Source organism: Lepisosteus platostomus, chromosome 9 (genome assembly GCF_059453375.1).
Source record: "Lepisosteus platostomus isolate fLepPlt1 chromosome 9, fLepPlt1.hap1, whole genome shotgun sequence".
Classification (NCBI taxonomy): Eukaryota; Metazoa; Chordata; class Actinopteri; order Semionotiformes; family Lepisosteidae; genus Lepisosteus; species Lepisosteus platostomus.
This window is the reverse complement of record NC_142619.1, coordinates 42,481,170-42,504,517: the sequence shown is the minus strand read 5'-3', so window position 1 is coordinate 42,504,517 and position 23,348 is coordinate 42,481,170. Positions and strand designations below refer to the sequence as shown.

At 34.5% G+C, this 23,348-nt stretch overlaps 1 protein-coding gene across 5 annotated transcripts in view; it reads left to right on the top strand.

The window, feature by feature from the left end:
* The window catches only part of slc2a13a (solute carrier family 2 member 13a), a 132,964-nt gene that overhangs the window by 1,778 nt on the left and 107,838 nt on the right, over window positions 1–23,348 (top strand). The window lies entirely within an intron of this gene.

The window sequence follows — 23,348 nt, the reverse complement described above, 5'->3', positions numbered from 1 at the left end:
AGGTTTTTTGACATTATCATAGAATAAAACAAAGAAAAAACTATAGACATTTAATCAGGACATGCTACTTGATGTGCATTCAAATCTTTTAACTACTGTATTTAGTATTCTGCTTTTCTTTTTTATGCTTTTTATTTCCAGGAGCGCTTGCTTAAAGTTAAAATTTCTCTTTAGCAGATGGTGTTGCCCTGTCCTTTAGTATTGTTTATTCCTTCTAAAGACTACAGTGAGGTAGATATGTTTTTTTATCCTTGTAAAATCACTCATCTAACATTTTTGTTCCTCTTGATACATTTTAAAATGAACAAAATTTAGATGTGTAGAATGATTAAGAATTAAAATAAATGTACTTTAAGGCATATAAAAAGTTTCAGAACCCTTGGAGGCTAGGCTACTGCATGAGTACAGTAGGAGCTGACATCTTCTTGAAGCTAATGCTCATCAATCAGACACTGTTGTTTCTGGTTCAAAATTTACATGGTAAAATCTCTGAGATTTGAAACAGGGGTACCATATACAGTAAATGATCATTTGCAACTAAAAAAACTGGAGCATGCAGCCTTGAAGGATTCCTCTTTGCTCCCTACCCCATGTACTGTAATGGTGAGAATTGAGGTTCATAAAGGGCTACCATTTCACCAGACAGTATGTGATCTGTCTTGTCCCTTCACTGATACTAGCAGAGTATGAAGTTAATTGGCCAAGCAGACCTTGAACAGTAGCACTTTGTTTAAGAAGCTGCATTTCATCTAGCAATCGATAAAATGGCCTGCTGTGGGTGTGGAGATCATCTCAGTAATGAGTGAGGCACAGCCTTTTGTTCATCAAATCCAAAAGGTTCGATTCAGTTAGTGTAGCACCTGTCGAGGCAGCTTGTGAGAGAAAGAAATGGTGGCATGGTTGCTAGAAAGATGCCAATCATGTTAACAGTTAAATTAGTTAAATTAGAAATGGGTTTTAACAGCAGGAACTAGTGTTACGGGCCATGTGGGGAAAAAAAGAAATGATAGTCTGACAGCCATTTTGGTTTGCAGGGTACACTGTTTTTACACACAATATATTCATTCTATTGGTGGTATCATTGTTCTTTTAAAGTTTGGAGTTAATTGACCAGACACAATTTTTGTAGAAAAGGAGCTAATGTTACAGGGCAGGTATCTCCAAGCTTGTGACTACCAGGTGGAGGACTCCCTTCCCTTCCAAGTATGGGGTTAATTGGCCAAGCAGTCCTTCAAAGAAATAGATTGCTTTGTCTCACCACATGGTTAATAACCCACCACAGCAAAAAATAATCAAAGCTAGATGGCTTGCAGATCAGAAGCAGATTTAGTTGTTCATGTAAACTTCAGAGTTTCACTTCAATCAGTGTAGCAATTATCAAGAAGAGGCATCTTGTGTGTCCACAATGGTTCAGGCAAGAAGTATCACTTTGTCAGGTGTTAGTCATATGCTGGGTAATTGTCATGACTTATTGTAGTTGGACAGGCATATTTATAATATTTTATAAAAAAATCTAACCATTTGTTCATCATGGTGGTAGCAATATTTTACTACTAAAGTTTGAAGGTAATCAATAAAACAGTTGCTAAGCAGGAGCGGTTGTGGTAGACTGTGTTTGTCAACATCACTGTTTATTGAGCATTGTTGGTGCAAAAACTAACATGGTGTTTAATTTACAAAGCTGTGATTCTCGATGAAGTCTGCAAATCGGCAGCTCCTCATGACAGCAATATTTTGGAAGGGCTTATAAATATGCATGTCATGTGAGCATATTGGTTAATGCAGAACTCAATTTGTTTTGTTGAAAATGTAATGGCTTGAGAGAATCTTCAATAAGCCCACAGCTTCATTAGTGGGAAGACTGTAAAATTCACCATACCCATTTTTTTTTTCATTTTTAAATTTTGAATGTTTACTTAAAGCTTTGTTTATCACATCAAAATGGTCTTGTTGGGGAAAAAAAAGGTGTTGTCCTTTAAGAAGAGAAGGGAAAGTGACCCTTTTCAAATAGAACTGAAGTGCTTCTGATTCCCAGCGTGTTGTTAGGCAGACATACCTATAAACCGTGACTAACAAGGGAATATGTGGGAATTCCAGCATGTTGTTATGAGGCAGACGTATACTGTAAATGAACAAGTAAGGCTGATTCCACAGGAGAATACACTGTGAATGACATGCAACAGTGCAGGAATTTTCTTTCACAAATGAGCACTCTCTTCTGTGTACAGTGATATATTTGTATTCATAAAATGTTAAAATGTCCATTCCAGTTATACCATTAAGTTTAGTATAAAGTTCAGGAAATGTTACAGCCTACTAGTAATAGTTTTTTTTTCATAAATATTTAACGGTCCTCTGTTAGTGCTCTTAAATGAGTATTATGAAATTAGTGGAGTAATGCTTTTGGATGTGTCTCACCCTTGAGACCTAAAATCTGGAGAAAATCGAACCTTAGTATAAATTGTTTTGTGTATCCCTGAATGACATTGTACTCATGTGTACAATGTGTTTTGTTCTTTGAGCAGGAGATTGCTTTACTCATTATACAAGGAATATTGCATACCGTGATTGTTGCATTTCCTTCAGTGTAAGTAAAAGTTAAACATTATTGCATATGATGCTTGAGTAAGGTGTGGTTAAAAATTTTTTTTTTTATTTTTTTTTACCTTCCCTATAACTTTCACATAAGAACTTAAAGAAGGCTCATAATGGAGGGGAAGAAAATTATCCAGATAAACTTAATGGAAACAAACATCAATCCTTATTTAGAAAGTCCATCCTTCCATTATGCTTCCATTATGGTCACGGGGGAGCTGGAGCCTATCCCAGAAAGCAATGGGTGCAAGGTAGGATACACTCCGGATGGGAGGCCAGTCCATTGCAGGGCACATTCAAACACGTGCACACAGAAGCCAGTTAACTTACCAGAATGTTTTTGGACTGTGTAAGGAAACCAGAGCACTCAGAGTAAACCCACATGAAAGAAGGGAGATATACAGTACAAACTGCATGCTACAGTAACTACTGCACCATTGTGTCAGGTTTATTTAGAATATTCTGTAAAGTTCACATCCTCCCATTGAACAGATTAAGTGATGGAAATGGATGCCAGTTTACACTTATTTATTTTATTATTTTGTTGGAAAGATTATTATTTTGTTGATATTCTGCTTGTTCATCGTTTGTTCAAGAGTGTTATTGTACTGTTTTGAAAAGATGTAAACATCTGTAGTTCCTTGACAATAAGTTTAAAAAGACCTAAACACAAACTTAAAGCATTTATGTGTACTTTACTGGACTTTCTAGATTTCATAAGGTCCCTGGTTCCACCTGTTTGATTGTTGTCCTAAATATCTGCTATTTCATAATGGTTCTTAATGGCAAATGTTTTTATAGCCTGCTTTTTTTCTCTTTACTTTATTAGTTCTTTTTTTAGTTTATATCCTGATTTTACATTTGCACTTCCTGAAAGTAATCAGCTTCTTATTAATTGAATCTGCTTCACTTGAAAATGGAGTTGGGAGTTATTCTATTTATTACACATACACATTTTGCAGTAATAAACAATAATGGTGTGACTGCATTTATATATGCAATAAATTGGTGTGCATCATACAGATTTTTAAGAGATATACTCTAAAAAGATTAGAGTATTTTTATCTATTCCTAAGTTATATTAAACTGTACATAATATTTTTTGTAAAGAAAATAATACTTTATCACAGTCTTTCTCTGAGCTTTTGCTGTTAACAATTGGTTAACTTGTAAAAATAAAAGAAGGGTTGTATTAACTATTTGTAAGCAACCAACAATATCATTCTTTTTATCAGAATTTTTATGTTGTGAATTTTCTAGATGCATTTTGAAAAAAAAACCACTTTGATTGCTTTCACCTCCTCATAGATCCCTTTAAAGATTTCTGAGACCTTTCCTTTTTTCATGTTCTGAGCTCTGTAGACTTCTTTCTCTCTGTCACGAATTTGGTGTTATAAAGAACTGCTTAAAATATGAGGAAGCACAATTTCTACAGGCTGGTTATAGAAAGTTATTCTGTACAATTCCAGGTTCATGTGACAAAACGTTTTGTTCCTTCTTTTGCTTTTGTCTTTCTTCCTGATTTGTCTTTCCTCAGATGACAAGGAAGAATCGTTCTGAACTTTTCTGAATTCACACACGCTTCATATCCACACCAACATACATGACACAGGCACTGAAAGGCTCTGTCTCGATAGACATCTTGAGATATTCTGCCACACTACAGATCCTTTCTGATTTTCTTCTGATTCATCAGGTGAAACAGCAAGAGTGGTGTCACACTTCCTTTTACAAAGTGCAGCAAATGTCTGTTCTTGCTCTCAGCCAAGGCTTTACACTTGGCAGCTGTTATGTAATCAAAAATAAGCTTGAAACTGTCTTCCAAATAGAAATGGTATACTAAAAATAATAATAGTATTTATAATAAAAAACAACTGTATGGCCACTTTTATTTTTATACAAGCCTTTTTTCTTCCACAAAAGAGAGGTTCTTAGCAAAATTCTCTTTAGAAATTCTTAGATGGTAAAGTTCACAGTACACGCATGTCCATTGAACACAAGAAAGAGGAAAAGATTTATAACAATATCAACATTAGGTAGAGAGGGATAAATAATAACACTGATGCATCACTGTGTTGTGATAAATATTTTCTCTAGATGCATTAGTTCTGCATCCCAACCCACAAAATGATGAGTGTCTCATATCATTTCAGAAGTGCTAGCAATGTGGAGAGCTATCATTAAGGAGAAATCTCAGTTTCCGCAAGATAACATCCACACGAAAATAAACTTGGAGAAGTGGTTCATGCAGTGAGCAAAATTGCTGCTTTGATTGCAAAATACTGTATTAAAAGAAGCTGTCAGTGTTGACGCAGGAAATATTTAAGTTTCAGTAACCGGGATGGAATAATGGTGTATAGAAGAGCGTTAGTGTGGAAAGTATTTTCTTTTTGTTGTTGCAGTAGTGGCTGCACAATGATGCTGCTCTGTCTGCATCTGTACTATTGTACAGCACGGGAAGTTTTTCATACTGAAGTGCACTCCACGCTGCTGCTTCCATCATAAGACCATTCTTTCAATTTTTCATTTTGTTCGAAATTCAGTGAAAACTAGGAGAAAATCCTAAAGAAATCCGTTTCACGAAATAGTTTTTCCTTCTTGTTCATGGTAGGGGTAAGGATTGCATGTGAGACAACCTGAGAGTGAAATCTTTGCAGAAATATTTCTTAAGCTGTATACCTGAAGTCTCCATTAACAAGGAAGCCTTTTGGTTCAGGTACAGTGTTGCTGTGTGTGTACAGTATGTTTGAGATCAATGTGGGATGTGTGTATATTGTACAGTATATAGAGCAGCAAAAGAGACTTATTACTTACAACTTCAGTAAAGTCACAAAGTAATTATCAGGAAAATGATGGTCTTTTGTGTAGCAGGTGCACTGACATTTAAGTGAACAGGCATGACAGGGAAATTCATTATAGCTAATTCATTATAATAAAGCTTGTCATGAAAAGGCTCTATTTTGAAACTCACAGGCTGGTGGCCTCCATTGGAAGCAATACAAGCTATACATCTATGACGCTGGCTTTGCACCAGGTTGCAGATGCTGTCTTGTGGAATTCTGTCCCATTGCTTTCTTTGGGCCTGAGCAGGGATGTGCCTGTTCACTGGTCTCTGAGCTCAAGATGCCACACATCATCCAAGGTCATCCCACATATGTTTTGCAGGTGGTCAACTCTTTCAAGTAGTGCATCCACAGCATTCTTATCTCTCACGAAAGTGAGAATTTTATTACTTCAAGATCTCTCAGGAAGGGCAAGAAATAAGGCCCAAGACCTGGCCAAACAATAGTGTAGTGCCTTAGTCCACCATACTGATGACACAGTGAGTTGTTCTCTGGATATATTATTTTCTCTTGTATTTTCTTTATTTATTTTGTTCAGGCTTGATCTTCAGCAGGTTAAATCATCTCATCACCTATACCAAACAGGTCTCTCATTAAAGAAGTGATTTAGTGTTTCTGTAACAGTCATTTACATGCATTGTGGTCAGTCATGAATGACCAATTAACAAAATGACATGGACAACATTTAATCAGTGTTCAAAATCTGTGTACTTTTTTTAAAAAAAAAACAGGAATATAAATCCTTTTGATGTTCAGTATTAATATAAAAATGATCCATATCCTCTATTTTAGTTGGTACATGACATTTATTTTGTTCTGCATTCTGAAAGAACACATTTATAGTATGGCAAGAAATGGCTTATATTAATCCTAAAATCCATTGTACTTTGTTCAAACCCATTAATGATTTTGAATGACTGTACAGCATACATAGTGTATGTTACAAATACTCATATTTTGAAAAACATGACTTCTGCTGAGATTATTTACAAAAGCATTAGAGTTTTCAGCATTTTATTTCCTGTTTATTATGTGCTTGATTTCTTTCCTTGCTCTCTTTTACATCTGGTTGCTGTCATTAAAAAATAACTATCTGACATTATCTCATTTTAGTAACAGCATCTTCTGTAGCTGCATTAAGGTTAGAGGTATAGGGTTATTTTAATGGGTCATGCTTCAAAGCAGCTGGCAGTTGTCTGAATTGAGTGCTCTGAGGCAGCCTAACTGGTTTTATCAAGATGCTGGCTTAACAACATGGTCAGAAGAATATTTCAACAGAACCTGCAGCAGTGTACAAACCCACAGACATGGCACAGAGAATTTAGTTTCCATAAATAACAGCTTAGTTTTAGCAAACCAAAATCATGTTAGTATGTCAAGGCCCTTTAACATCTACAGCTCTGTAGCTATAGAAGTACAGTACAAATTGTAAAATACTTTTTTTTGATAACTTGATGGAGAATCAGATTAGTTGCTAAGCAAGTGTCATAAAGGAAGGCTTTTCCCACTCTTCTTAGTTTATGACAGTTGTCAAATAATTTCACTTTCTAATGGACTGCACATTTCATTGCAGCTGCTGTGCATGACCAGTGCACCTACATTCTAAATACTGAGGTTTTCCATTATTAGTATACACTGTATACTCTGAGTACTTCAGAGAATCAAGTCCCTCATTTATTTGTCCAGTTACTGTGTCCTGTTTTTACAAAAATGGAGGAACATGAAATGGTTAATGTGATATTAGGAAATAACTGTACACTACTGTATGTTTATGTTCAGTAAAAAGTGTTGAATAGAACGCTCACATATGAAAATAACCTGATACTGTATGCTTTTTTCTGTAATCATGGTAAATCAACAGTAATTTACCTGAAAGCATTGTTAGTTTAATAGTATAGTTTAATAGTGTGTCCAAGATAGGATATTGTTGTCTGATTTTTATAATTTGTTTTTTAGAGAGCTCCACCTGTATTGTAGGGGTTAGTTTGCTATACGCTCACTGACCCATTTCATATCTTGCAGATCTTATGCACATGCAGTACGTCTTGCTTAAAGGGTGTAGACTGAAAACTAAACCAAATTAACTAGCAGTTGCAAAGGCATGTGGGTGATGTGTTTTGGTGGCCAGACACAGTAACAATGAAAGAATGCTTTCTGGTTCACAGAGCAACATTTTATATTGAGGAAAATGGTGGTTAGAAAAATGGTCTGTTTGACCAATACTGTATATATTTTGTATCACTAGGTACAAATGTGGAGATGTTTAATTTTGTGATGAAAGTTAGGCATAAAAGTTCACCATTTAATTGATAAAAATTGTATACATAGTGGTGTAGACGATAAACATGTTTAGGAGGGTGTTCACTCCCAAGGATTTGTTTCAGTACATGACTTGCTTTACTGTGCCTGTTCTGCACACATTAGAGCACCAACCTTCTGGTATTCTGTTTTATCATAGAGTTGCAGGACTTAGGGGTTAACTAGCTTAACATTAGTTTTAACAGCAGTTCATGCTCTGTGAGCTGTACTTTTTTTAAATCAGTGAGTATATTATTAAGAAGTTAATCTTTATTTAACTGTTAATTACTTTTTTGTTCCAGATTAGTATCCATGAAGAGATGTCATTTACATAAAAATAGGTTAATTTACCACTTTTGTTTTCCATATTTATGCCAGCTGTACCCCAATTTAATCAAATCTTTGGCCCACCAGAACATCACAAATTACAGAATTATAATAAAATGGTATATTTCTGCTACGTATAAAAAAGGAGTCTCTAGCAACCGAGACCTATTAAACAACATACCATCTTTGGTTTCATAGTTTGCAACATTGGCAGTATGGGTTGGGTTGAACTTGTCAAATCACCCAATGAATGTACTTGAAGAATACAATATCAGATTTAAAAAAATGAGGAATATGTTTCTATAGTTTCATGTTTCCTGCCAAGTGTTGGAATGAGAGAGGCTCAAGACAGGCAAAAATGGCCATAGGATTTAGTTGTTTAAACTATTGTATTTTTAAGTACCATTCTTTAAAGTAGAGGTTTTATAGTAAGCCATTATCACAAAGGCTCATCACGTTTAGATTCAGTAAATTAATTCAACAATTTCTGTGTAGCAAAAATAAAAAAAATAGTGTGGTTTCACTCACGATCTTAAGTATCAGACTGAGCATTAACTGAGTAATCTTTCACAGAAAAGTCCAGGTTAAGCCATTTAGCAGAAGACATTTTTCTGAGCAGTACCTACCGATGGGTGAATTGCAAATGAGATACTAATTCATAAAAGAGACGACACTTATCCTCCTAACTAAAGACAATGATTCTTATGTCAGTTGCTGCTAAACTAGAAATTACTCTTGGTGTTTTTTACTCAGCATATAAAATGCATGCTTAGGTGGATTTTATGTTCAATTTGTTAATTGGCTTTTCAGAGAAAAGAAAGAATATTACATGGTACCATATACAATAATGAACCAACATGAACAATCATCATGGCATGAAAGACTTTGTACCTAAACAAACTGTGCAAATTCAACAATGATATAAAAACAGGAGTAAAGGAGTAATAAAAAGGAAACCAGAGATTGTGAAAAGATAAGCAAATGAAAAAGAAACAACATTTTAAAAAGTACTGAAAGGACAGAAGAGGGAAGCCACTGTCTAGTCCATTCTGTATGTTTGGGTTGAACTGCAAGATCTTGAAGTTTAAAAAGGGTTGCCAGGCAGAATACAATTTTGCAGCTGAGCCACAGAGGGAAAGCCTAATTTTTTCAAGGTGAAGAAAGTATGTCACATCCCTTACCCAGTTAACGAAGGTGGGTGCAACCGGTCGTTTCCAATGGAGCAAAATCAAAACATCTCACTAGTAAAGTGGAAAAGGATTGGATTTTAAATAGACAGTAAATTTAAATCTATGGCTTGATTTGACTAATCTAAGACTTTATACTTTTTTATCCTGCTTAACGCCTTGATTGTATTGACCGCATTCTTTAGATCCTTGTCAAGCTGCATGGTGCAACACCATCTAATAAAAGCAGAAGGAGATTGAAAGGAGATTATATACATCCAAGTGTACAGTATACAGTATAATTAAAAGTAGATTTAAACTGGGAATTTAGTTAATATGGAAAATAGGAAATAATTCTTTGCACAAAAAGTAGTGGGTATCTGAAACATCCAGAAAGATGTTTGAGGCCCAAACTCATGACACTTTCAAGAAACAACTGGACAAAAGATTAGTAATTTATTTACTAATCTACCAAGTGCGCAATGGGCTGAATAGCTTCCTCTTATTTTCAGCCTGTACTGTATATGTTGCATAATGATATGTTCTTAAATAAAATAAGTTGATGTGAAACTTCTAACACTAGCAGGAGAGAGATTAATGATATACAGAGCAAATATTTCTTTGTGTACATTAAACTCTGGTAAATGTTTTAATGTTTCTCATGTTTACATTTTTGTCTTTTGCCCCTTGGTTTATAGATATACTGTACATATTACTATATTTCTAGCATTTGGAATGTAGTTATCGCATATACAATTGCTGTTCTTGAGTAGGGTTTATTTCAAGTAATAATTTAATCTTGACTTTCCTACTCTCCTTCAAACACCTGTCATTGACTACCATGAAAGGCAGTTTAAATGAACAACAATATCCTGGCAATATAATTGTTTTTGTTTTGGAAAATTTAATTTGTCCATTCCACTGAATGACAGACTAGTGTTCCTGAATAGTGGTAACCTTAATTTGTGGGGTTTTATTAAAAACAACAGCCCTGATTAGTTGCAAATTACCAAACTTATTACTCAATGGTGGGATTTTTAGCTGGGTGGTATTTAAATCAAAAAAGTTGTGGGGTTTATTTAATAGCCTCCTGCCCACACTGAAGGCCGTCTTTACTGCTTTGTGGAAGTTAATTGAAACCTTCAAATCAGAATAGAAACACATTATTTAGAAATTCCATCCATCTTCCCATTTTCTCACTGCAACAAGCTCAAGACAGGATGCGGCCTGGAGGGGATGCCAGTCTATTGCAGGGCACACACAGACACAAACACAGACATGCATACCCTCACACAAGGGCCCATTATCGCAGAAGCCAAATAACCTACTAGGAGAAACTGGGGGAGAAAACTAAAGCATATGGCAGAAATCCACGCAAACATGAGCACATGCAGAACACGCATGCAGGTAGCACCCCAGGTCTGGAATTGAACCCAGGGCTCCAGCAGTGCGAGGCAGAGCAATGCTAACCACTGCACCACCATGCTGCTCATTATTTAGAAATTCACTAAGCTAAATATTAATGATAAGTACTTTTAATTATTGAAGTAGTAATATTGTGTCACTTCTTATTCATTTTCAAAGAACTGTCATTAACTATCTAAACAGACAAATTCCTTTTTTTATTTAGAAATGTTCTTAATAAACAAATCAGATTTATGATTGTTTTTAAGCAGTATATACTCTTAATGCTTTAAATTGATAGACTCAACTATGTAGTTTTTTGCAGACATTATATTGTCTCCCTCTACTTCCTTGCTTCACTTTGCTGTTTTCATTTATACAGTAAGTCTTGTTTTTTTTTTTAAAAAAAAGCTTTTTTTCCTTTAGTTTTCCACTTGTTTTTGTTGTTTTCAGCTATTGTCTGTGTTTGAGGTTCAGGGGATCTCCTATTTCAGAGTGAAAGTGAAAAATGAGCTTACTCGAGTGCGTCCTTCTATTTTCTTGCCCTAAATGACTTTCAGCACTTGCCCTGTTAATAATTAAAGTTAATATTTTCATTTTATTTAGTCATGCATAAACAATTTCACCATTTCATGAAACAGGGTTTTTCCAAACAGATTTGTATTGCACACCATGGCCACTGAGAAGTAATTTTGCTATGATTTTTGAACGACTTGGATTAAAAAGCATATGAGAAGTGCTAAGAATAAAACAAGTTCTGGTATATTTTAGTATAAAATTGTAGCACTTAAAAGTGCCATACCTGTATGTTCTTCAGGAGCAAATGGAATTTTTGTTTGATAAAGCAGTGAGTACACTCTTAGTATACCCAAAAGTTGAACTAAAACTGCAGAATTGCAGCAAATCTCAAAGTGTGCACTTGTGCAGAAGGCAGAAAGCTCTTGCCACACACTCTCATCCACATACTCAAAAAACAACTCCCATTGCCAGCACTACCAAACCTAAAGAGCAGGCAGCCACACTCATGGTGAGATCACAAAACACAATAAGGGGAATGAACACCACAAAATACACTACAATGGGAAATAAATACTATACTGTAAGTACTGTAGATTACTCAGTCTCATCTCATTGACTATCCTGTTTATGTTACAGTATATCAGACCCCGAGGCATTACCATATTTGGTTTAAGGCATTTTAGAAACTTTTTTTTTTTACCAGAGTCGTTCCTTTTTTATTGCAGGTATTTGCACCTAAGTCAAATGCTTTACATAATTATACCACAACTGAAAAATAATTAGATCAAAGTTAAAATAATATTTTTCCTGCATAGTTTGGTATTTGAAAGCCTTGAGGTATTTGTGAGATCAGGTTAATTTTGTTTTATATAGTGTACAAAACTGGTTGAGCTGGTTTGGTGTACATGTAAATGGCCAAGAAAAAGAATAATGGCCAAGAATAATTTCTTGTTTATAATGTATTTAAATAAAGTAAAACATACAATTATGTCTTTGTGAAGGAACTGCAATGCACAGGAAATGTATCATATTAATAGGATAGCCATATCTTAAAAGGCCCAGCATAGCTGAGATAAAGAGATGCAGACCTATAGATTGTATCTGTAGATTAGCCTGATGTAAATTTCTAGGGGAATTGCATATCCCGTTTGCCTTGTTTCATATGTCTTAATAGTAGGCAAATATTGTTATGTTGTATTATTGTTTATTTGTGGGGGCTTTTTTTGGTAATGCAATTTAATCCTAAAGTCCTCTGGAGTTCTATACGGGCACTTAGTCTAATCAAAACATTAATCATCTCATCCATCCAATAAACTGTCTTATTAGAAAATACCCCTTATTATGAGGAACAATAACCACGAACACAGAAAACGTTTATTCTACATTTCTACAATGTGTGTAATTATCACATTTGTCCGTTACTCTGATACCACATGTGTTTTTTAAAAAGAAAATAGCCTATATGCCTGGAGTATATTCAAAGGTTGGTTCGTACACTCTTTTTTTTGGCAGTCATTGTCTGCTAAATTATATACAAGGTTTTTATGTTTCCTGTAAATCAGAAATGGGAGAATGTGATATCTGAAAGAAACAGCAATTAAATTTCTTTTAAGGGATCTTGGAAGGAGACCTATACCCCAATTTAACAAAGAAGATGAAAAGGTATTTGCCTGTTATTACAAATCCTGTGGATGTTGAATATACTACATATGGCTATGTAAGATAATATATTTTATTTAAACTTAAACAAAACAGAGTTGCTACAAGCTTATTGAGTTGTTTTCATAATTATGTAAATCTATTATATAAAGCCCATCCTATGTTAAGAATCTAGCAAATGTCCTAAATTATATTTCCTTGGCAGTTCCATTCAGGATCAGTGCCAGAAATGAGAAATTTATTTGTAAGCTACTAATAGGTCAGTTGTAATAAAATATACGTGCTGAATGCTTTACTTCTTTTAGTAATTAAACATTTTTTTCAAGTAGTTTGAGAAACAATGGATCAAAAAGAAACAAAATAAAAGTAGGCACATACTGTACTATATGAGGGAAACAAATACAAATATCCTGAATTGTAAATATTTACCTAGATGTAAGATGTGTCAGTGTGACTACATGCCTGGTGAGAATGGGAGGAGTAACTGCAATAATTAAAGAAACACTAAATATGTGTTTCATTAAGCTATTTTAAACTTACCTTATTAGTCTCTTAAAGCTGGTGAACTGAAATTATTGGTTAAAGTAAACAGGTTGTAAAAAAGGTACTGCACAACCATTAGAATTGTGTGTGGGAGACCATTAAATAATCTAGGTTTAGAAATAATATTTCCATTGTGTAACACTGTGAGCTGTTTTAAAATAAATAAGATGAGGAAGCCCAGATTTAATTTTTTTAAAATCCCAAATCCTGCAGGCTTCTATAATCCATGAACTGTTACAGAACTGGAAAAGTTATAAGTGTGACATGTAGATAATTAGTCAAGGACTAAAAGTAAACCAGGAGGAAATGACAAAATCCACAATTTCCAGTAAATTATATTATGTATTGCCTCCCACAGCTTTTTTGTCTAGTCAATAGGCTCTAATACTGGAATTTAAAAATACTATACTCCTGGAAGTGGTATTATTTTATAACATGTGTTAGAACAGACCATTTTTTCCTTATGCTTATTTGTCAGTGCTGTCATTTCTTTTTCTCTGACAGGACTAAATTCTGTCTGAGAAAAAAACTGGAAGAATAACAGAAAATGTAAGAATTTCTAAACAAAAATCAATAATTTTAACGAATTCAACAAAATCTTTAAAAAAACATGTCAAACATTCTTTTTATATACAGTATTTTAGAAGGGGTAAATGATCATTATAGAAAATCTTTAAACAATATCATATTTAAAAACCTTATCTTAAAATATACTATTTTCGAATCCAGTTAAACAAGTCAGCACCATATGTTTTGTTTTTCTTAGTTATCCTAAGAAAATGTGCATTAAATAGGTGAATCATATTTGAATACAGACCATAAATGTCTAATACAGTCGTGAAAAGTTTATGTTAACGTGGGACTATATTTCTTTAGTTAGTCCATATCCATTATCTGCCATAAATTGTATATACTATATATACTGTATAATCCATATCCACACATTTGCCAAAGAATTAATGTTCAGATCATATTTTTGCATTCATTAATTCTCTGATTAGGCTTCCGTTTAGTTTTAATCCTGTTCTGTCATTTTTTTGCTTTATTTCACCTTCATACTCTGGTGTTGTTACATTTTTCTTGTGAGCTGCCTGTGCCCCAGTATGGGACTCCAGGAAGCTATTAGTTTTTGCTCTCTTTTCATTGGGGAAGACCGAGACATTCTTGCTGACAGCCTTCCTCGTTTTCACCTGAAAGCATATCTATTTTCCCAGGCATTTAAGGGATGTAGAGCTGTATTTGGTGTGTGAAGTCATAAGGATGGTTTGAAAATGATACATTAAGAGGATGCAGAGCAGAATTATTTTTATTTACAACTGAAAATAGTACAGTGTACCTCCTTTTGTAAACTCTGTACATAGCAGAGAAATTCTGCAATCAACCACCTGCATAGCAGTATGATATAATCAGAAAGGTGCTTCTTCTTTAAACACATCTAATTTACTGTGTTGAAAGGACATTTTCACCAGCGTACAGTAGGTCCTTCAGCATAATTTGTCTTCTTCCTGTAAACTGCTTTCAGGTTAAAATTTTCATGATTCAAATTACATACCTTAGACTTTTAAATACATAGAAGTTGTTTAACATTTAGATTCATATGCAAAATACACGTAAATGTATGCTTAAGATGTAGTCATTTTTCTGTAGAAAAATACGTTTTTATTATTCATAACACTTAATCAGAGTTTAAGCAATCAGTTTTTTCTTTCCAATAAATACAGTTATCATGAAACTTGGTTTGTTCCTTTTTTTGCTATAGAGTTATACTATAAATTGTAGTGGTTTAATGTATTAAAGTTATTTTACTTTTGAAAACTGGAATATCTACACATCATTTATTTCTCATAATAAGTCTATCCATTATTAGAAAGCACTTTATTCTTGGTAAGTATAATGGCAAGCCATAGCCTATCCCGAAATCTAAGGGTTCAGGCCTGAATGGAATGCTATTGTATGTTACATATTAATACTCAGCAAAATGAAAAGAAAATTTTGGATTCAATTCATTTTCCCAAGTAATATGTAATGTTTGATTACAAGTGGATATGATCACTCTAATTTTATGTATACTAAATATAGGATATTTTTGATCAGGAAGTTGAAAAGGTATGGAGTGTGTCAAAACGTTATAGACAGGTTTGTGTGTACTGTATGTTAGTAGAAAGCATCCTTACTTTTGGTATATCAGTGTAATATTGTAGCCTGAGTATTAAGAGAAAGGGGAAATTGGCCAGAATTATTAATACTGTTTGTTAAATAATTGGTCGACCACAGAAATAGCTTAAAGAGCTGTATTACACTGCAGTTCAAAGGAAAGCTCAATTTATTGTTGGTTGAACCCTACAACCCTCTTCATACCGATTTTCAACTGCTACCATCAGGGAGGTGTTATAGAATACCTACTGTATAGCCAAGATAAATGTATACAAGAACTTTTTTCCCCTGTGCTGTGGGTATATTGAATGCAGCTAATTGATTATTTCCTGTATGAAGCTATCAGATTAATGTAATGATGGTATAGTATGGGCAGACCTGGATGTGTGTATGTGTGTATTGTTACATGGCTATGACTATTGTTTCTTTTTAACATTAATTTATTTTGTGTTGAGTGTTATTTGTTTTTTCAGTTGTTTATGGCTATGCCAAAGACGTATTTCCACACTTTTGTATGGACAATACAGTTCTAATGTTAAAGGTATAACAATTTTATTATTTGATGTTTATACTAATGGCAGTAATTAGTAAAACAATCTTTAGTTCTTCATGAGTTATATGGGTGGAGGGGGAAATTAAAGAAACAATCTTTCACTTCTGAGCTGACAGGAAAATAATGAGATTTTCACTTTCCTCTGCCTGAGACCTTTATTGTTCTCTGCTCTCATCCTTTTCCTCATCTCTTGTCTCAGACAAACTTTTCTGTTATCAGTCAATCATCCAGTCTTTGACTAACAATGCATGCAGGCTCTTTCCACCTTCTCATTTCAGTTGATGACTTTACTTCCTTCTTCTCCACCGATATTACTGACATCCACAAGCTCTTAACCTCCATCCTCACCACCCTATTCACACTTTTCAGCTAATAATTCTGCACCCTCTCAATCCAACACTGCCCTCCTTTCTTCTCCTTCAGATGTTTCTGTGACACATCTCTTCCATGCTCCTGGCAATAAAGCTACCACCTACAGTATGTTCACGATTTTCTCTTTACCCACCTCTTCCAGTCTCCTGTCTCTGATTTTCTTCTTAAATCTCCTCTCTCTTCAACTTCACTCTTCTCTCATGTTGTTTTCCCAATTCCTTTAAACAAGCCTCCATCACTCCTGTCTTAAAAAAGTCAACCTTTCTAAAACCCTCATATAGGCCATACATGAACAAATCTCTGCTTACCTCTGTCAACACTCACTGCTTGTTCACTACCTGTCCGACATTTGCCTAACATACTGATCTGAAACTTTTCCTCTCACAGATTACTTTAAACCAGCTTGTGCTGCTTCCCTCTCATTGGCCTTATCTCTCCTTGTCTTCTCTATTGCCTTTGACACTGGATCACATTATCCTTCTGTCAGCTCTTGGTAATTTCATATTCTTGACTCTACTTTTGCTCTTTGTTTTTCACTTACTCTCCATTGATGTCCTTCAAGGCTCTGTTCTACGTACCCTGCTGTTCTCACTTTACATTATCTCCCTACGACCTTTTCTTTCCAATTACGGATTTTTATACCACTTTTTTGAGGACGATGTTCAGATTTTCTCTTATTAATGGCTGTCTTTCAGCTTTCTCTTCTTCAATGAACTCCCATTATTTCTAACTAAACCTCTCTAAAATGACTGTCTGTTTTCATTCTTCTTCTCATTTACCTCTCCATCTTTGATTGCTCTTGACTCTTCCAGCCTCTCCCCTTCCTCCTTTGCCTAGAATCACATTTGTACTTTGCCAGGATCAGTCCTGTCCCTTCTTTCTAAGCAGTATTGACAGGATCAGTTCCTTCCTTACTAACTTGTCTACACAACTTTTTGTTCAGGCCCTGGTACATTTCTGCCTAGACTGTTGCAACTGTCTCCTGGCTAGGCTCCTGGCCAGAGCTATTCACCCTTTCCAACGAGTTCAGGATTCTACTGCTCACATGGACTATTCTCTCTGTCCTTTCTCTCAAATCACTCCCTGCCTCCAGTAGTTTCCTGTAGCTGTACACATCAGTTTTTTTGTTGCCTATACACTGTCTTGTCTACTCTGACCCAGTCCATATTCTATACTGTACCTGCTCCCAACCTCTAAGCTCCCCTATCTGCGCCAGACCATCTGTTTCTCTTCTTCATTTCCCCCACGGGAACCTCTAGGGCCCCTTTATTCTTGTTCCAGACTATTCTTGTCCCTGCAGTGGTGGGTTACCCACTTAAATTAGAACAGTTCAGTCTCACATCATCTTTCAATGTCTTCTCAAAGTTCATCTGTTTAAACATTACCTGTGATTTCTTTCATACAGCTATGAGCTAATACTGCACTATGCTCAATGGCACACTTTCACTACGTAATCAATTATTTCTTACTGTAAGAGCTGTTGCTCTGAGTGGAGTTTGTCAATTTAGGCATCTTAAGAACAGCTTTAATGTTAAGGTTAGAATGATGTAAAGAACATTGGTGTAAACATTTGGACACAGATTGAATGCAGATTTACAAGACGTGGCAGGTAAGTAGGTTAAATAAGTTATTTGAGTTAGATCATGGTTAGGTCAGTTTCCCAGTTAGAATGTTCCAGTATTTGATTATACAATAGGATGGCAGGTTCAGAAAGCTTTGGGGAAAGACCACCAACTCTCAGGTACTGGGCAAAGTGGAAGAAGACAATATATTGGATGACATTTAAAAGCTATGAATTGGAGACTTCCAGGGTTGGTCAATGTGTGCTCTCTTTCTAAGTTACAGTATGTGTCTGTACAAGAGGGAGAGAAGGAAGCAGAGTTTCCATCATCCAATTAGCTGTGGGATCATGGTATTGTGAAATTTTGTCAGTTTTGTTTGGAAAACACTTTGGGAGAGAGGCTTGACTGGGATATCAGTAAGCTGGTTAGCTTTCCAGCTACTTATAGAGCAGGATAAGAAAAATAATAGAGCCAGTGTTTATTATGGTTGGGTTGTGTTTCCTCAATGTATTTCTTTTCATTTTATGTCTGCTTCTTGTGTTTTCTCTGAGACCTGCCTTTTTAAAGATCCTGTTATGTGCACACCATATTGTATTGTCTTGATAGGTTAGAAATTGGTATCTGTGAATGTTCCAGAAGTACAGACTTCAATCTGCTGATGAAAGGAAGTCATTATCCTTTTAATAAGCATAAGCAGGACATATTAATACTTTTTTAAATTTGTACCACTCTTAAAATTCAACAGGTAAAATCACCTCATTTAGTGAGGAAGATGCCCGATCATCTTCCTCACTAAAATTCATATAGTTTGTCTACAGACATGTACAGTATGCATTGAATGATGAGTTTAATTAACAATCATTATATCTACTCTATAATGGTTTTAAACATGTTTTCAGAACCACTCGTTGCAGCTCACATCCTGACTAAGCTCCTCACTCTAATCTTATATATAATTATGGAAATTATTATTAATAAGTTATCACTGTTTCATGACACTGAAAGCAGAACTTTCTAATTAAGTTTTGCATATGTGAAGTAAAAGTTAGTTTGCCATAAGCAGGCCATTAATAAGGGTGAAACAGCTGTCCAGCTAAGGTTTATATTCTCATTAGCGGGGATTAGCAAACTTTGACCAGTTAGTTAATGGGTGTATATGTGTGTTTTGCAAGGACCACCCTTCAGAATTATGATGCTTTATGTAGTGTTGTGAAACCACAAGACTTTAATATATATTCAATCATTCATTTCAAAGTGACTGTTTAATCATAAAAAATCCCATAACCCTCAAAGGTGTTTCTTGAGAAAGGGAGAACCACAGCTGGATCAAGGTCTTGCAAAATTCTTCTTTAAACATCTTCGTTTTTGGCATTATTTTCAATTGATTGGTTTTTTACAGGAGGTCTACTACTTGGACTTTTTTAGTCAGTTGGAATCTGGCTCCTTATTTCCTTGTTGTAGTGATCTGTTCATTTTGCTATGCGACTGTAGTGTAGTGTATTTCCCCTTGTAGTGACTTCACTTACATGACATCATGTACTCTTGTTTGTGCTGTAACCCATTTATTTATCCTTCTGTCTCCTCTTGTTATTGCAACTATATATCTTTCCATGTAGCAGGGCCATTTCCATTTTCAGTATCATTTTGTATCCTTTCTTGTCCCTATTTACTGCATATAGGAATGTTAAGATGCTACTGAGGTTCTCAATACAAATTAGAATTGAATTCACAGTTTAAAATAAGGTTTTAATTAATAAAATACAAGAAAAAGTGTATATTACGATGCATTAAATCAGCTCCTGATTTAATTTGCAAGTTGTTGCACTTCACACACTCTTGTAATCAAAGGGGGTACTGTATGAGGAATATGGATAGCAAAAATGGTGGAATGCTATTCTTCCATTCTGTGCAATTAAAATTAAAATACATTTTAAAATTAAAGTTGCATTTGTCCTCACCATTGGTTGAACCCACAGCCTTAAAGATGGTCAGAGATTCTTGCTTAAATATTAGTGTTGATTTTTATTTATATTGTAAGATTTTTGCAGCATTTCATAAATTAAAACTTTTCCTAAATTAAAACTCAGTTTTTTTATAATGTGCTTTTAATAAGGTGTTGTAAATACTACAGTATTTACAGTAAATACTAATACGATTAATTTTTACTTCACCTTCTATATTTCTACTGTTTTCATTTCAGCCAGGCGTATTAAGCAGCTGTAAACTTTGCACGTTCTCTACACTGTAACTGTGTAAATTTGTGGATGTAAAATCCATTGATTTATGTAGATATATTGAGACTTGTTCAGTTCCCAGTCACGGAACAGTCAAGTGCATGCAGGTATTGTTTAAATCTTTGCAGCAGTACTTATAAAAATACCATTATTTTTATTTAAATAATAAAGCTTTTAATATTTTATTGGTAACATTAATATTTTATTACCTTGTCATAAACCATTTAGTAAAGATGTCCAAGTTCCAGGTTAAATTGTTTTAAGTGAAACAGGCAGTGCTCACCATTGAACACTATGTTGTCAGCAGTATCTCTGAGCCCATAGACTGATCTGTCACCAGGCTTCTGCCTGCAGACAAACCTTCATCTCCCCTTCATCTTCCCTGATGTTTACAATGTACTTTGTTCATGTAAACTGGCTGGTATTTTCCTGACCTTTAAAAGCATACCCTCATAAAAATTCACCAGCTTACTGCATTAACCCATAGCAGTTTTAGGAGAAGACAACTTGTAATCAATTTAAAATGATTTTTAAGGAAAAGTTAAAAGAAAACTTTGATTGAGGTTATAAACAGTCTTGATATTTTGTATTCTGTATTTTGTATTCTGATACAGAATATGCAATCTTAAAAAAGTGGTCTTGAGTCCATTCTCTACTGAGCACACAAGGAACCTTCAAAGAGTTCCGACACTGACTGAACCTATCCCAGATAATACAAGATATTCTAAAAAACACTAAACACCAACATGAAATTGTACAAACAGTTCCCTTCTTTGTAAAGCTGCCAAAACAAATATCCTTGTTTAATACTGTAGGCATACTATAATTCAACGGTAATATCACAATGCATCCCAGAATGCACAACTTTCTTTTTCATTTCTATAGAAAACACAAGGGACTTCTGCACTTTCTCCATGCCTTAAATGCCTTAATTCTTAGTTAATTCTGTCCTGAGCCTTATGATAGCTCAATTAAATTCTCTGTCAGGATCCTGATTTTCACAATAAGTTTAAAAAAGATTGCAAACACGAGGACACTATCCACTCCATTTAGAATTTTTATTTTGTTTCTAAATGGTAGCTAATCAATCTGAGGATCTCATTGAGCCATTTCTTGAAGCTAGGCAGCTTCAACAACATAGCTGCATAGCTTGTTCCAGACCTCCACATATCTTTCATATCTTTTAGTGGTACACAGCTGCCATTGTGCACCACTACATAACAGATTAAGTGGAGAAGAAATTGCTTATCCAGGTGAATTGCAAAAGAACTTTAACAAGAACATTTTAAATACATTTCCATTTAGTTTCCAGTTGTGTTCTTTGGTTTGCATTTCTGATTCTGACTATATCCATTTAGTTGACTTTTTCAGGATTATGAATACTTAAAAGTGATCTGTAAAAATAAGCACTTGTCTGTATTAAATAGCATCTGCTAAGTCTTTTCCCTTTCTTAAATTGTCTATTTGTTCTGAATTTCATTTACAAATCCTGCAGTTAGCTAATCCTTCTATGGTAAATGACATGCATTGTCAGGTACTTCAGAATCAAACCCTCGATGACAAGAATAAGAATAATTCCTTGCACATTTTTCTAGTTCTTGAAACACATCTTCGTCTTCTTTGTCAGTACTATTTCATATAGAACTTTGTTTTTTTTTATTTATTATTTGGTGAATGGTGAAGGAAATTAGTAAAGTATTTATTCAGTATATAAGCCATTTCCCTTTCCCTTTAAACATTCCCATTTTTATCTTATACACGTATACTAATTGTATCCTTTACTGTTTTTGTTATGTTTTAACACTTAATAGGTGTACATTTTAATGTTTTTTTCTGTCCCTCACACTGACATATCATTCTTTTTCACCCATGCTTTCAGTAGGTTGTACAGTACTACTTTCAAATGGTTATAAATTGCTTTATTTCTTCTTACGTTTTTTCTAATTGATCTATTAACCTTTTTGACCTCTGCTTTCTAGGCTTTCATTTAGTCTTAAGATGAATCTATTGTGCACTTCAAACAGAATATCTTTAAGCAGCTCCCATGTGTTTCCTAATGACTCATATCTACCTTATCCCATTCTACTTCTCTTATGCTCTTCTTCACTTCTGTTTTAAAAGCATACTGTTGTTTTTTATTACATACTGCTATTTTCATTGAAAAAAGATTGATAAAATGTTTTCCCTGTAGTATATGTTCTGTTAAACTGAGTAAGCAAACAGCCATTAGCACACCTACCTTTTCCATTTTAGCTGACATCCCTGATGAATTTCTCAAATTGTGTGTGGGAAGTTGAAATCTCCCATAATAACACATTTTCTTTACAAATACACCCTAGATTTTGTTCTTTAAGTTCTGCATTATAATTGAGTTTCAAATCTAAAAGTTTTCCTTTTAAATTAGTATTATCAAACTTATTTAAAATAAATATGAGCCATATATTTGAAGTCTTATCCATATAGATTCTGAGACCATTGTTTATCTAGATCATGTTCAAAAGAAACTGAGAAAGGTTACAAATGATAGGAGGACTTTTGGCTCATCTAGCCCATTTGGACATGCGTCTGAATGCTGTTTATGATGTGTAGCACTGCCTCTTCATCTTTCTGGTCTCTTCCCACCACTGTATATCCACTGATACTTTATTTGTCACCATCACTCTCTGTTTCATTAAGTACACTTACGGTATGATTCCAATTACAATTCCAGTACCTTTTACAATACTACAGGCATTTAGGTACAACCATTCACCTGTCTTTTGACATTTTGTTTTCCTCTTGGGTTTTTCTTTTTGACCCTTCTACCTGTGTACCTTCCTTGTAGTTTTCTTTGTATTCTCCCCCTTGCTACTGTACAGTATGTCAATTTAGATTTAACATAATGTAAGTATTTTAGATTATTTTGGTAGACCCTAGCCCCTTGCCAACTGGTGTCTTCTAAGTGGGATTTGATATATCATGACTGTACAGATAGCCTTTGCCATAGAAAGGTTTTCAGTGACCTAGAAAGCAGAAACGTTTTTCTGCACACCATTTCCTCAGGCATGTGTTTATTAACTAGCATTTACATTGGTTTTAAGTTCTTAAATGAAGTCTTAGGTCCATAATTGCTATTTGTT